The sequence below is a fragment of the Carassius auratus genome, chromosome 45 (genome assembly GCF_003368295.1).
Source record: "Carassius auratus strain Wakin chromosome 45, ASM336829v1, whole genome shotgun sequence".
In the NCBI taxonomy this organism is placed as follows: Eukaryota; Metazoa; Chordata; class Actinopteri; order Cypriniformes; family Cyprinidae; genus Carassius; species Carassius auratus.
In genome coordinates, this window is record NC_039287.1 from 251,361 (window position 1) to 268,800 (window position 17,440).

Genomic DNA, 17,440 nt, shown 5'->3' on the forward strand with positions numbered 1-17,440 from the left:
TACAAGCATTCCTCCTCCACAGATGTTTCCAATAGAATTCGGTGTACAACAATTTCCACGCACACAATGGGACTGTTTTGTTATTCGTTCTGAAGTGCAAAGCAATGCAAATAAATCCATCCGGGATAAAATTCTGACCTTTGCCAGATCCAGCATTCCCTCGGACTGCACTCTGCCTGCTGAGTCTCTCTGGCAAACGGAAAACAACTTGACACACAGAGGTCACCCCCACTGCCCTCCATCCCTCGCTCCCAATCTCTTTTAACTTGCGGTCTCTCTCTAAAACAATGATCTCACCCACTTACCAAGAATCCGCTGATTGTTTTAAATACCTTCCACTCTTGTGGACTCAAGTCACTTGTTTCCATCCAGAAAATAGCGGGAAAAAATGTCAGAGGGGGAAAGAAACTGACCTTGGCAGAAAGTTTATTATCAAGCATGCCTGAGACACAGTTCATTCAGGCTCTAAGCCGACATTGTTTTAAATTACTGCTGTACAATGCAGCAATCCAATATAGAGTAATGAAGAAAAAGAAAGAGAGAGAGAGAGAGACAGAGCGAGAGAGGTCAAAACATCCACATTTTTTTTGCAAGTTATGGTTGGCTCCAACTCTAAGGAATCTGAAAATGAAGCTGCCAAGGTACAGGAAGCGTCTCTTTTGTTTTTTCAATCCAACAATCCTCTGATGAAGAGTGTGAAGCGGAGGTTTTGACAGCATAGCTGTGGTATGTTCACCTGGGATAAGCCTCGACAGAGCATCCAATGACGCACTTATGGCGAGGAGAAAAAACACTGACACTTGTATAAATCTGACTTCAGCTGCCACACATATCCAGTCGGGCATTAATCTCCAATTCTGAACCATTCACATAAATGTGTAAGGGCATGAAACATTCATAGCAACATATTCCCTGGAAAGCTCTATTTTTCATATATGCTAAAATATGCAGGGAAGCATTCAACAGCGTCATCCTGACAGATGGGGGAAAAAGGAAAAAGAAAAAAAGACACAAACACATTTTCCAGTCTGGGCGGTGTGTGTGTGTGTATGTGCTTTAGTAAGTTTTGTGGTATGGTGTGTAGGTTATATTTAGACTGAGCATCAATATTGACACAGCACACTGCATATATGACTCATCTGTACCGACACAGGCCAGTGACACCCCTGCCCTCCCGCGCAGGTTTCCTTAACCCTATTGTGGTGTGAAACCATTTTGATTTCTGTGTGTGTGACAGTTTGTCCACGTATCTAATGTATATAAGATTGTGTGTCTGTGTAACATCCTGAGGCTGTGCCTGGCCCACATTCACTGCAGCACTTGGAGTGGCTGTTTTGCAGGCAGTTAAGAGACTCCTGCCTGCTTCACTCAGGTCACTGATTGCCTGTTTGTCATTTCTGGGAAGAGAAGCACTGAAGAACTCGGAGCTTAAGGCTTTGGAGCAGTCAAGCATTGATAAGGTGGCCTGGAGATTTCTGCAGACAGCAGCACATCAGCGCATAAATAATGCTGGAACAGTTAAGAGTGTGAAAAAGAGAGGGAGAAATGCAAACTGAGAGCCAGTGACACTGCACAAGCTGTTTTCAATTCCCATGGTGCCTACTAATGTACACTGTGCCCTGCATACTGGCCAGGGGATTTCTGTAGAAGTTCACTTTTCAAGACAAATTCTATTCATTTAGAATACCCTGCAATGTTAAATATATAGTAAAAAAAAAAAAAAAAATTAAATATGCAATCATTCAAAATTTTGGGGTCAGTAAGATTTTTTTGAAAGAAAAGGATACTTTTAATTAACTTAATATTATTAATGAACAAACTGATGAAGAATACAAATCTTACAAACTTATTTTGGGAAAAAGCAAATGATTTAAGCAACACAAAATTCACCTTTGCATCACAGGAATAGATTTCTTATATAATTTTATAAATATAAAAAAATATATATAACTTTTTTTCACAATATTACTGTTTTTATTGTATTTATGACCAAATAAATGCAGCATTGATGAGCATAAGAGACTTCTTTCAAAACCTTTAAAAAATCTTGCAGATGGTGTGCATTTAAACAGAAAATATAATATAGATTAAAAATGTTTAAATGAATATAAATTGTCATAGTCAAAATCTCTAAAATTACAAATAACTGTCATGTAAAACAATGTTTAATTTATTAAATGTACGTTTCATTGTAACAGTTGCATCTTTCGGGATTTACATCCACAGACCATAGAGACAGTAGAGATAATTAAGAGTTTAACCAAAAAAAAAAAAAAAAAAAAAAAAAAGGCCCCCGACACATTAGACTCAACTCTTTAACAACATTTATTTTAGCCAGACATGGTGTCACACTTTGTGTAGGCTGTGGTCAAAATTTGGTGGGTAAATTTCTCTCTTCACCTACTATTAAGACATATGATGCGATAGATACAGACTTGTTTCCATTGTCAGCTGCAGTGTCTTTCAGACTATACATATACACTTCCTATGAATGGGAATCTTTGAGGGCTACCAGTTGGACCTAACAGCTCTAATGGTGGTGAGACACCTGTCGGACCTAACCGTTTCCACAGTCAGAACAGTATGAGATGTATGTTGAGGACAGAATGAGTCAGCCTCACTTTGATCTAAACTTTCTATTGGCTTAAACTCCCACTCTAAGGGGAACGCAGAGCAGAGGAGGGAGATGTTTGGCATATGGAAAGCGTGAGAATGAACGAGCGTCTGCAGAGTAAAGAACAGTTACATGAATGAGCATGCAAAGCCCAGTGAAATTAACCAAAGAAGTCTGAAAGATGGAAAAACAGCGTGATAGTGGTCTGCCGTTCTCCAGGGCTCTCCAGTTGCAATGCACATGTGACTCAGCAGCTGCAGGCATGAATATTCTGACAGGGATGACAGATCCAAATATAACCGCAGAACAAACACACACACACACACACCCCACAAACACACAAATCTCCAAGAGGAGATGCACTTAGCTTTAGACTTACATGGGCGGAAAGAAATGAATTATTTTATTCAGCAAGGATGCATTAAATTATTAGTTCACTTCCACAATAACAATTTCCTGATAGTTTACTTAGCCCCATGTCATCCAATATGTTCACGTCTTTCTTTCTTCAGTTTCAAAGAAATGAAGGTTGAGGAAAACATTCCAGGATATTTCTCTATATAATGGGCCTCAATGGGGAACAACAGGCTGAAGGTCCAAATTACAGTTTCAGTGCAGCTTCAAAGGGCTCTACACGATCCCAGCCAATGAAAGTGTCATTTTCTTAAAAAAAGTAAAAATGTATATACTTTTTAACCACAAATAACCAAAAATGCTCGTCTTGCACTATCTTGACTTCAAGCATTACATATTTACATTAAAAAGGTCCCATGTGAGGTAGGCGGAAGCACCAACCCAGTTTTTACAAAGCAAACGAGTAAAGAAAGCCAAACGCCCTTTACAAAAAAAGGTAAAACATCAATGTCAGATTATTTTGAAATAGGAGGGCAAAATGAGATGGAGTTTTTCACCCAACCCTAACCCTAACTAAAAAGAATTTGTAGTTAAAAAGTATATACGTTTTTATTTTGTTAAGAAAATTAATGATCGTTTCACTAGATAAGAATTTGCGGATGCGCATCGAGCTAGTGCAAGATGAGCATTTGTGGTTAAAAAGTATATATGTTTTTATTTTGTTAAGAAAATGAACGATCATTTTACTAGATGAGTCACCTATTCCCTGCATTTTGGACCTTCAACCTGTTGGCCACCATTTAAGTCCATTATATGGAGAAAAATCCTGGAATGTCTTTGCGACATGAACACGGCATGAACATGAACATCTTGGACTGCATGAGGATGAATATATTATCATGAAATGTTTATTCTGAAAGTTAAATAATTCTTTAAATTGATCAAAAGTGACTGTTTAGACATTTATAATGTTACTAAATGTCTATAACAAATAAATGCTGTTCTTTTGAACTTTGGGTTCATGAAACAATCATGAGCTTGTCATTCATAAGGATGGGTAGACGATGACAGACATTCATTTTAAAGCAAATAATATGCTGAAGGTGTGACTCAACTGGACATCTAAATGCATGATTTCTTCCACAGCATTTTATACTAGAACTTGTTTTTTGTTGTTGTTGTTTTTTTTTGTGTTTTTTTTTTAGATACAAATAATTTTATGTGGAAGCTCTGGCCAGTATGGTGGAAAACAATCATCAGAAATAATATCAAACATGTACATGTACTGCAAGCATGTGCATATAGCCTTATACACAAGCATACTCTAAAACCTGCAGGGCAACACGCTCAAATGGTTAAACCAAACTTGAAACTTGTAAATTGAAACAGAATAGTTTCACAATGGCAAACAACTTTGCGGTAAATACCTGCTACAGAAACAGGAAAAAATAACAAATGACTCAGATGATGTGCTCCGTAATTAAAAAAAGAGCGAAAGCTGAGAAAACTATGACACTTATCGGCTTGATCTAAAAAAAGAAGATACATGAAACTGCATTTCGCCCCTCATTGTTAATCAAACAGGTACAGCTAGTTTCCATTTTTCTCTTGACATAGTTTGGCTAACACTACGACTGCTTCTAAAGTCCTACACATCCACAATATTAAATTAGGAAACGATTCATAATGACTTGGATTTAAAATGAAATAATTAAGCAACACTGATTATGACAATTATCACTAGTGGTCCTAAAAGACCTTTATTTGAGTCTCAGTCAGAACAACTTATATCAATAATATATCTGATCAAACACCATACATATAAGTTTTCATGTAAGTACATATGGTATAAGTTATCTCGACTCTTATGCTCACAATGATCCTCAGTGATTAATTTGAAAAATTTACAAAAATGAATTTACCTTACTGACCCAGCTAACCTTATACTTTTGAACTCTAGTGTACATTGAGAAAAGGATCAATGAGAAAGAGAGCAGAAGGGGAGAGGTTAACTATGTGCGAGAGAGGCTGACAGTATCAAAACAGCAGCTGTGCTGTGTGTTTACTGCTCGCTCAGAGCTGACGCCGCCAGGAGGAAGCACCGAAAATCCGACAGACACACGTCATCCATTAATAACCACACACATAAATCCCTCGATTCAGCTTAAAACAGAACTCCCACAAAGAAGGAGTTTAAAAAGCAATGATCCGAACGTGACAGTAATTGTGTTAATTCAGCGCTCCGAGTGGAATTCTCTTTCCGCACGCTGCTGTGGGCCGGAGAGACTGTTGACTGTTACGGAATTCCTGGTGTGGTTTTTATGGGCTTCCATCGAGTTGAACGCTTCCACTATTCCACCCATAAACTTCCTGCTCGTTTGCGCGTGTTGTTTTTAACTGGAGCTCAATTCAGGCCAGATGTGGACCGGACTGTCAATCATTTTTATGTATTTGTTGTTGTTGTTGTTGCATTTTAACACCTTTTAAGAACCTTTCAAATGAGACAGTTTTACCCCGATGAACTGATTTAGAATCTGACTAAGGTAACAACACAAGCAGGCAATCCCAAAAATCCCAGAACAAAACAATCCAATCAAGATTTGGCCTGTGGCAACAGCCAGTGAGATTTGCCTTGGCACAAAAACCCATGTGATGCCAGTCACTCACTGCCACCCAAAATGCCATGTGAGAACAGAAAAAAAGCCCTGTCTGAACTTAAATGGCTCAGCTTGCTCTCTCTCAATCTTTCTCTTTTCCTTTTTTTCCCTCTCAGAGGTTGGAACTCAGTCAAACATGCCTTAGTGCTGACGTGGGACGGCTATGGGAACATGTTTTCATACCCAAGGCTCTTATTCTCTGTGAAGAGCTTTCCTGGTGAGCTTATTTAAACAGGCGGGAGAGAAAAAATGCTAAAACTTGTAAAATCTTAAATGTACCAGAACACTGCTGTTCCAGTACTATGATGCATGAGAGTTTAAAATCTACTTAATCCAATATCAATCATTAGGCATTAATGAGGTTGATGTGAAATACTGGTATATTTTCCTACTCTAGTTACTCAATGCCATCCAAAACAATCAACAACAATGGGATAGGCTCCAAAGAAAAATTATTCTTAATTCCTGTCAGTTGATGAATCATCAAAATGAGAACGCTTGGACAAAAAAACTGCTGTTAAATGGTTATGTGATCTTCAATAGAGTATATGTAGACAATTTTCGAAAATATAGAATAAAAATCATAAGAATTGGGGCTTTTTTGCACTCACTTTCTATATATAAGAAAATGTACATCTGTTCAAAATGTTCATCTCTATTATGTATGGTAATAGGGGTTTTCAAATTAGGGTCCGGGGTCTGTCATAAGAGTGTTTGGGGGTCCATGAAAAACTGTATATAATGTAAAAATAAATAAGATTAAACTGAATAAATAAATACTAATGTATACTAACATAAATACTACTACTAATGAAGTAAAATCATAAAATAAATAAAAATGTTTAAATTCAAATTTAATTTAAACAATTAAAAATGTGTTAAAATACATTAAATCTATTTGAATAAATAATACGTCTGACAGTACAGTATTACAATGAATAGAAAAAAAACATAATGCAATGTAATAATATAATGCATGTAATAATGTAATTTATTTTTCACACATTATTTTCCCATATTTTTATAATATAAATTGTTCACAGTACAATTTTTTTTTTTTTCATTGAAATATATTCAGTTGCTAATTCAGTTTTGCAAAAGGGATAAGCTAATTTAGAGGTCCATGGCATCTAAAAGAATGAAGAAGACACTTTTTTTTTACTTATTCAAATATGTTTCTTATGGACTGATCAGCATACACTTCAGGTTAATTTCCCTTAAACCCAGACCTATAGTGCAACAAAAATATTTTTTACAGCTACTAAAGTTAGGCTTGTTAAGCTTATGTTTGCATCATTTACATGCAAAAACCCATAGGTCCTCCTTCTGTTGGACACAAAAGAAGATTTTAGGCACAATGAGAGCCAGTCAACATGCACTTTCACTGTATGATGCAAAAAAGATGCAACGTAGTGAATGGTAACTGAGGCTGTCATTCTACCTTACTACATCGTTTGTGTTTAACGAAAAGAAGAAAGTTAACAATTTGAAATTGTGTGTGTCAAACAAAGTGATTAAAGAATGTACACTATTTTAAATAACGATCACTTTACGACATCTGCTGATGCAAAATGGATATCTTTGATCTCCATCAGGGGAGGGACAGTGTTGAGCTTGAACGCATGAGACTGTATATATATAAAAAAAACATGGCGTCAAATCTGCAACACGAGATTATGCACGTGTTTCTATATCTATTCAAATCAATTTACAAACATAAAAGCACACTCAGTTAAAATGAGACAATAACGTAGGTTTTGCTAGCTATGGTTTTACTACAGTCTACATTGAACGCATAGAAAGGGGAATGGGCAAGTGTAAACAGTTTCATAAGGGACAAGTGTTAAAAAGAGCGATCCTATTAATAGGCTATTAGGGCGATAGGAAATGTATAGCAAATTCGAAATTGATGCAAAAATATACAACAAAGTCATCAACATTTCAGTCCGTCATGTAGCCTATCTGGGGCAAAGGAAAAATATCCTGGATGGTTCAGTAGCGTCGCAAACAAAGGAATGCACGCGCAGCTCAAACTGCTGCATCACCTCATTTCAAATGCCCTCATAACATTGATTCATTCAGACGCCTGTCAACTCACTCTGAATAACCGGAATTAATTCGTTAATTGAAGTGACTGAAATATGTTTAGCCTATGTACATATATATATTTATTATAGTCCAGGATTCTCAGCACAAACCATATCTATATCTAGCTACATATAGGCTACAACATAAATCTACATTCGTATTGTCTTTATTAAAGCATAAGCGGGAATTGGTGACTTAAATTTGGGAAATAAAACCACTAACTCGTTCATAACAACTTATAACCACATAAACTCCTGCACCAAAAAAAGAAAAGAAAAAAAAAAGTGCGCTTCAGCGTCATGCAGCAGCAGAAAGAGAAGTATGACACCACATTCCCGAACGCTCGCGCCCGCGCTTATTACATCCACCTCTGCTGGTGTCCGTTAAATTAGTCGCATTATTCAACGCGGAACTTAATGCGAAACACCTGCATGAAGGAAGTTCATCGGTTGCTTTATGAAGACCGGTGATCCAGCCTTCCCTCGTTCCTTTAAATGGTAGTCGAGATGTTTGCATTGGCTGCTGAACCAAATAAGGCTCGCCGTCCCTTACACAGCAAATATTCTGCTGATTTTATGCGGATTAATCAGAGTGTGTAATGCATTGGCTGTGGTTTACATCAGAGATGTGCTGCGCAAAACAAAGACAGCTTGCTTCCCATTTTTACAACCCACTGCAGTAAGCACATTTTCCGACAGCCGTGTATTTTTATCTGATTGAGCTTTGAAACTGCAATGAGCTGATATGCAGCACCATGCACGCTAGATTAAACCCTCGTGCAAATTTGTATACAATATATGAACTGGGTAATCATTACGGCAAATAATAATAATAATAATGTTAATAAAAAAACCGTTGCGATAATTATTAAACAACCGAAACCCGCTTTATTTCTCAACGTATCCATTCAATAGGAAGAAAGGGAGGCGGGAATCTACACCGGGGGTCTCTGTCGTTGTTATGATCGGTCAAGGCCGAGTGACAACTTCTTTTCTTTAAGCGAAAACAAGCCATGCCTGACCCCTCCTCCCCCCGGGATCGCAGTGCATCCCACTACTAGCAAACACACTCAAACTATTGTCACTGCTGCACAACAGGATGTGGTAACCTTACGTTTAAAAGGAGTGTGTTTTCAGCTGAAGAAAACCCAAGTAGCATGCGGTCGAGTTTTTCCCCTTCTGTGATATTTGCCAATATTTTGTGACACAAATCCTCCCAAGAACCTGGTAGCTGTGAATGTGAAATAGCCCACTCAAAAACACAAGTTTGGCGCTCCGTTTCCATTTGCGACAGACGAATCACATGTAACGCACAGGACGCATCGAGCAAAAATATTATCATGCAACTCACCTTCAGCCTAGCTTTTTTTCCTTGTGATACAGCCCTTTTGTCCGGTTAGCAAATATATATATGTTTTTTCACATGATGACTTCCTTGCAGACTCCTAAAGCCCCCGGGTTGCAGGGAGATCACGTTTTGCGGTGCACTCTTTCAATATTTTCCTTTAGGAGGAAAAAAGCACGTTTATGGTTGTAAAAGTGTTTATAAAAATGTGTGAATGTATATAAATGTGTGTGGTGATCTCTACAGCGTGCGGCTCCGTCTCCTCTGTTTGTTACACTCGAATGAAACGCCTACTCTCAATCGCTACATTGTTGACATTCGCGCACTGACGTCATCCCATCCCTCATTCACAACATAGCGCGCGCTGCGCATTGCGTTGCTGCCTCCAGCGGCAAGGTACCTTACTCCAAATATGTGCGCAGCCGCGATTCGCGAATTAGAGTGGCGGGGACAGTCGATGTGTGTTCCGAAGCCAGTTTCACGAGTACAGGCTGATCCTAGACGAGGACTCAGATCACGTCTTGAAAAACTTTAAAGGACGATACATACAAATTGAAACTAACTGGACGTTTGAAACGTGTGGATGTGCGGGCTACTGACCTGTTCATTACGAACATTACATCGTTATCTACTATGCTGTAAATTCACTCTTTGTAATATTAAATTAGTTCACTCAAAAATATTTTAATTTGTATTTGTTATTACTAGTATTTAAAAAAATAATTATATAAAGACAAATTCTATATAGCCTACTATGCTGTGATTGCACTGAAAAATAAACCTAAAATGAGAAATATATTAGTTTGAATTAGTAATCATTTGAATCAGTATCTTTTTATTAAGCTTTATTTAAAATTTGAAATATCAAATTCGTTTATTCAGAAAATGTCAATTTGAATACTTCTTTTTAATTTTTAAAAAGTAGCAGATTTTACGTGTGAATATTTATCAGTGTAGGTTTTTTATTATTAATATTAATTCATATATCGGCATATAGCTTAAAGTATTGGCTACAAAAAAATAAACTGAAAATTTCCACCGTTATTGAAACAAAAATGATTTCAGCAAACACACTGACAACTTTTGATTATAAAAAAGAAGAAAAAAATGAACCATTTGTGCATCTAAAATAACTTAAAAGATAACTTACAAAAATGTGAAAGCATTAAATACATATTTTGGCCAACAAATATTATTATCAGTACATTTGTAAAATAAAGCAAATGTGACTTGCACTGTCATGCATTAAAAATGCACTTGTCCTGTGAATGTTCAACCTTTCAGTCAAATCTTCCTTCATTATATAGTTCACTATCGAATTCATCTATGCCAGTGTGGTTATACTGCATTTATATATTTGTATACAAATATGAAAATGCTAACATTTTAGTCTGGGGGTTTTGAACTATAGGTGTTCAAAACCAACATACTGCACAAAACTGCCAAAAAAAAAAAAAAAACACAGCCCCCACCCCCCCCCCCATAATATAACAATCACTTTTAATGCAATAACGACAACAATAGGCTATATTAATTATTGTAAGCAACCAAGTACTTGCACCTAAAGAGAGATGACTGTGTATGCAGTCTACCCGGGGATCAGCTCCTAATTTCAGCATATTTTGCACCAGAGAGCTTGAGAAATATTCTCATTTATAGTGTAGAATCCTTCCCCGAGGGAACATGCATGTAATCATGAATTATTTAGCAGCCACAGACATTTAATTTGTTTTCTTATTTTATAATTCAGGGCTCCCTGTCTCAATGTTGGATTAAGTGTATACAAGAAACAGTCCAGTTGAGTCGTATAAAGAGGAATTTAAAAAAAGAAATAGAAATGCATTAAAAAAACAAAAAACAAATATTGCTTCTTCTGGCTATGAAATATGTGTACTTAGCCTAATTATCAAGTTACCCTTTTCTTTACACTATGAGAACAACATAGAGAGCTTTAAAGAATATTACAATTATTATAGTGATTCACATGCAAAATAATTAGAAAAATCTCTCACACTGTTTCAGCTTATATGCATATAGAATATTCTTAGTTGTCTGAAGGATTAGAACAGTCATTTATGGTGCTGACTGTTGCACAAGAAACATTCACAAGGACTCAATGTCCCCATATGAAAAGCCAAGGAGTTCAAGTGGCATTCCTGCACTTGCTGACCTTTCCCTGTGGTCTTCTCCCAGGGGCCCCCCGCACCGTCGGATTGAGATTGAGTTACTGATTGATTTAAGGCAGATCATCAAAGTCATGAGACTTCTGATTCCCACCACCATTCTATCGGACAAACAGACAGGTAGATATAGGGAGAACAAGCAAGATACAATGTAGACTTTGCATTTTGGATGGGACCTTTTATTTTATGAACTAACCTAAAGTGAGAGAAAGTGGCCCCACTGCAGCTTAAACAAACAAAAAGCTCTGAAACTTCCCTCTGCAATTACCACTTCAACACATTGTCATATTTAAGGCTCAAATGGAGCGCTTGCAGAATGAATTTCTCTGAACCTCCTCCACCAAGACAGTGGACAAGTACTAACATGTATATGTATGCATAGGGTAGAAGGTATATATTCATACATGCATGTACATATACAATTTAAAATAGCGGTTTTCTGTTTGAATATATTTTAAAACTGTAATTTATTCTTGTGATGGTAAAGCTAAATTTTGAGCAGCCATTACTCCAGTCTTCAGTGTCACATGATCCTTCAGAAATCATTCCAGTATGCTGATTTGGTGCTCAAAAAATATTTATTATTATTAATGTTGAAAACAGTTGTTGCTTAATATTTATATGATGCATTGTTGTTAGAGGATTCTTTGATGAGCAGTAAGTTCAAAAGGACAGCATGCTAAAGATGCTGTTTCATTTGCTGTCGGTCTTAGTACACAAAACTACATGAAACTACAGAAGTCAAGTTTCAAATAAGAAAAATATATTGAAACTCTTTGGTCTATGCTAATGGTCTAATCAGATTCAATGCTGAACTAAGCTAAAAGTGCTACCACCAGACCCAGAGATCGGCTAAATGGATTCGAAAACAGTAAAACTCAACTGTTTAACTCTGGGAGTTCGAAAATGAGTGTTCCTTTAACGTTATTTTTAAAAGTTACCTTGCAAAAGATGATCAGAAACTCTAGAAAAATATGAAAATTGCGGTACAGCTGCATGAAAATTGCCCCAAAAGTTCAGCGAAGCACAACGCAATATCAGACGACATGTCAAATCCCGCCAGCTGCCGAAAGGTATGAGTCATAACAGTAAGGACTGGTGTCAAATCAAAACAGGCCCCCTTGAACCAGCCGAATACACAACAGTCGGCCACACTTGATGACTCATTTCAGAGGAGATTAATTGACTTTGCGGTTACTGCAGTGCAACACGGTGCCAAATGACATCCACATACTGGATCGCTAAGGTGCGAGGCAAGCCCCGACAGAGGCACAAAGACGTAAACTCAGCCGTATCCTCAGAGGCCAGCCAACATTGAATTTCAAGTCAAATGCTTTGATTACGTCAATTGCTGCTTCCCCAGCAGAGCCTCAGGGATCAGGCTAACCGCCATTCACAACACAGACACCACACAGATACTAACAACAGCTCAGGTTACCTAAAGGACAGGTAACACTTCCCCCCTGAGAACACTGCACACCTCTGCGCACACAGGACGGTACACTTTCACTCATACTCTCACTCATATAAAGAATTGCACACATTACAAAAATAGAAGATAGGCCAAAAAGATTGTTCTTGCTTTGTAATAATAATAGTAATACTAATACTACTACTACTAATAATAGACATATTCATAACATTATTAACATATTACATATAACATATTAAGGTAAATGCTTGTTTAAAAAAAATTATCGTTCACAACAACCCATATGACTTAGTCCTACTTCTGTGCAGCACAAAGAGAGATTTTTGAAGAATACTTTGGCCACTATTTTCAAAGAGAACTGAGGCTGTAGCTAATAAATAACCTCCTTATTGGCTTGTTCATGAGCCTTAACCTATAACCTTGTTAATGGCATGTTCATGAGAGAACTAGCATGCATATATATATATATATATATATATATATATATATATATATATATATATATATATATATATATATATATATATATATATATATATATATATATATACACACACATACACAGCCTTGAGTTTAACACAAATCTAAAAAAGTATTTCAGTTCTATTTATACACATACTATAGTAATTATTGAATTTGCATTTGTTTATACTTTGTTTTAATTCAAATTTTAATTGTAATTTTTATGTGCTTTTGTCACATGCTAGTTTATTTTAATATTTATATTTAGGCTTATATATTTTAGTAGTATTTTATTTCCATTTTCCACCTATTTATCATCTTTATTTCAAATACAGAAAACTATTTTTTAATAGATATCTATTCGTTTTCAAAAATCATATTTTTGTGCCTGAATGCCTCAGTCCCCATTCAGAAGAAAGCATGTCAAACAGGTTTGGAACGACATGAGGGTAAGTGAATGATGATAGATCCTTCATATCTGGTTGAACTAATCTTCCACTTTTGTAGGACCTCTCCTTCAAATCTTGGACAAAAAGTTGTTACTCTGCAGAATATCTTTAGACATTCAGATAAAAGACAGAACTTGCATATTTGACAGGCTGTTATATGGGACACTTGTCAGCTGAGGCCAAGTGCGGGTGTTTATGCATGTATATACGCGTGTGTGTGTGTGTGTGGGGGTGATTAAAGGTTGTTTTAGAATTCAAACCAGAGCCAAACTAATAGTTTTGTTCTTGGCAGTAGAAACCCTGCATTTCTTGATCAGCCGCTTCTTGTACTGAAAGCAAACCAGTGTTTACTGCCCTGTTTACCATAGTGATTGAGTTTATGTCAAAAGAGAGGAAAAAGGAAATGACATTTGTACCAGATTTATCAGTGATGAATCAGGAGAAAAATCCCTTTGAATCTTAATATCACAATTATCTTCAGGATGATACTTTCAAAATACATGCACTTGTTTAAAATAGACGTATGGGCATTCTATAAATGCACAAGATCAGCATAACAATAAATCTAATCCATTTGTACACATTAAACAACTTCTTACACCGTTATTAAGTGCAGAGACAGAAACTATGTTCTACAGGCTGGCCACTGAAGCAAATCCTTTGTGCGGTTTATAAAATGAGAATCTGTAAACAGAGCTACCTTTGCTCTGAAAGCTCACCTAAGTGCAAGCACATCTATGTCTAAAAACACTAAATGTCTATAACTGATGAGTTAGCACACGAAGAACCACAGGAATTAATACTGACGTTGAAAACAAAGCTTGAAAACACCTCACCACAGAGGCATGAGAGAGCGTTGCTGTTCAAAGGTGTTGCCAATTACGGATTGTACACTCAATCGTAAATTAAAAATATCAAAGCTTCTTCCAAAGCAAATCTGCTCCCTTTAAAAAAAATGTTAGAGGCCCTTGAGACTCTATAAATGCTAAATTAACATCCTGTTTGCTCATAATGCCTGAAGATGATAAGACTACGTAAACGGGATCCAGTTATGCACTCAGGCTATCATCTCCCTCCATGTGGTCTGCTCTTCACTGTATACTAGAGGCTGTGTGTATTCAGCCGGTTAGCTGGATTAAACGGATGAAATCCTGTACATCCAGACTGTCTAATTAGATTTCTGTAGGTGAGCAGTTACAGTTCACTCTCTGGGACATGTCTGACTGAATCCGAACAAACGGTGCGCGAGATGACTCATCAGTTTTGAAGCTGAGAGTCGGAAGCTCCTGTGCTGTGCAGGGAGATGTTCATCACTCCACATGCTCAAAACCATTACCTTTCCACCCACTCCGTGTCACCCAATCACACAGGCGATCACAAAAATAGCTGGTTGTGGTTTGACTCTCCGTCTCTCTCACGGTCACATTATCATTCAATTATTTCTATTCTTTGTCTCGATTCGTTTTCCTCGGCTGAACCGAAGGTTTTTAAGAATAAAAAGCCATGATTATCTTGAATTCTTGTGTATATACTATTGAGCATAGTCACGTAGTCATCTGCTTCTCTAATCTGATGAGCAAGAGTCCAGCAGAACTGGGACTTTTCACTGTTTGCATCACTGCGGCCGTCTGTGTTTGAGCATTTCATCAGCGGAGGGGATTTTTGCAGGTTTTTATGTCAGACGATGGCAACAAGTGGCTGTCTTCATGAGTCAGTCATTTTAATTATTCAGTCAACCCAATTGTTTTATAATGATAAACAATACTGATTCTTTTGGGTATGAAACAAGTCTTTTTTTCCATTTAACTATTATCTCAACCGATTCTTTCAAACACAGATTTATTAAGAAATTGAACAACCGACGGGCTTTATAAGTTAATCAATTACCCAGCCAATTCGTTCAATAACATTTGAACTATGAACGAGTCATTGAATCATTCAAGAACCTATTCATTCAAGAATGAAAAACAAATGACAGTGCGTCTAAAATCATATATTGTCTCAGCAGGTACTACATTTGAATTTGAACTTCTTTCACAACTGTTAAAAAGTATGAATATGGCTGAAATTCAGACGTATCACATCCACCATGTTGTACTATCACTTAACCTACCAGCATCAGCTGTGTTGCTACACAAGGATAGTACAGTGTCCAACAAATGACTTCCTTTATGAGCGAGTCATTGAATCACTACTTCATTTTAAGAATGAGTCATTTGAATAACAGCCAATTGATTCATTTCCTGACTCATTCAGGAAAGAAATTTCCACTACCATCTAATCTCGGATGTGCACGGAGGTTCATTTGATTTGACTTCATTTGGAACTATTTTCAGTGAAGAACAATATTGTTTCTAAAATGGAAGTTATTCAATACAAAGTGACAAGCTGAAGGCAAAGCACAGAGTCAGATATATTCTTAAATGTTCATATATTCGTTGTCTTTCACTTGAAGAAACAGGGAAGATGTAAATGATGAAGTGAAAACCTGCTCATTATGGTTTGTAAGCCACAGGCTCCCTCAAATCAACAACAGGGACTCACAGTTTCAACAAATGCAATGTGTGAAAATGGCACTGTTAAAATAAAAAGTGCAGATTTGAGTGAGAGGGAACATGTCTCTCTTTAAAAGATCTAAAGCATTGAATCAGCATACATAAACCATTTACCAATTTATTTCAGGGACAAACTATTCACATTATGTACCAGAAGCTCATTTTTATTCTCTCCATCCTTTAGATGCTAGAGGAAAACAAGCGAATCAAAGACCTGAGACTGGTGCACCAACAGCAGTGAGCCGAGCTCTCTTTGTCTCCTCTGAAGGGTCTCAGAGGATCTGTGCTCACAAGCATGCGAAGAATCGCCTGTAGCCACATTTGAAAAGTGCTGGCCAGGGAATCATTCTGATTAATGAAAGAAGTTATCTGGAACACTGTGGAATTTATAGACTGATATACAGATATTGTGACCCAAATTCTGGCCATTACTAAAAACTGCAACCACCTCTACCATTCCTAGCCTATTTCCAGGCAGTTACCATGGTTACAGGGAGAGCGGGAGAGAGAGAGAGAGGATGAGAGAGATCTAATACAAATTTCAGAGAAACTTTCTCACCACCAACAACAACAAAAGAGAATGTTGATGCATTGAAAATGACAAGTATTTCCAAGGAATACTGGTGATAGTGTGCAAGATAAAAAATAAATAAATGCTTTGCTATCTGGGGAATGCTTCACATTGGTATGAACAACTTGTATGATTTTATTGCATCAGCTTCTAACTCACAATTGCTTCACAAACTGTAACCCGGCACACAGAGATACAGAAATGTCACGACTGCCCTGCAGTTTCTGTAATGTATAACTAACTGTTCCTGATGACCTCATTGAAGCCCAGGGTTCCTCCGGTCACCCTAAACCCCCCATAATCTGTTTCTCATTTCTCGCCATCACTCTGAACAACAAAAAACAAAAGGCCAGGATGACAGCATCTCATCCGATGGCCCCTAAACAATACCCTCAGTCCCTTTCTCAACCTCCTGAACACTAAACACTGCCCAGAGAAGCCACAACACAATACCTCACCAAAGAGACAGAATTACATCATGTAGATTGAATGAGTTTGATTCAATTCGCTCCAACCTCAAGCATATGCAACTGTACAGCGCAGGTAAAATTTGAACCTGATTTGCACAATACTTGTTATTCTTGGCTGTAATACATACCACCTCCCTCAAGTTCATTTATCTGAAGATACTGGCTATTACTTCTTTTGCTAATGATTCCGTTTATTTACTACTTTATTTTTACCTCAAGAAATTATGGTTCAGTAATTTCTGAAGAAATACTTGATGTATG

At 37.1% G+C, this 17,440-nt stretch overlaps 1 protein-coding gene across 2 annotated transcripts in view; it reads right to left on the reverse strand.

Moving 5' to 3' along the window:
- The window catches only part of LOC113062778 (transcription regulator protein BACH2-like), a 77,630-nt gene extending 68,249 nt beyond the window's left edge, over positions 1-9,381 (reverse strand). For both annotated transcript variants that reach the window (XM_026232746.1, XM_026232745.1), the window contains exon 1: positions 9,064-9,381. The gene's annotated coding sequence lies outside the window, so the exon portion shown is untranslated. The remainder of the gene's footprint in view (positions 1-9,063) is intronic.
- Between the last annotated feature and the right edge of the window lie 8,059 nt (positions 9,382-17,440).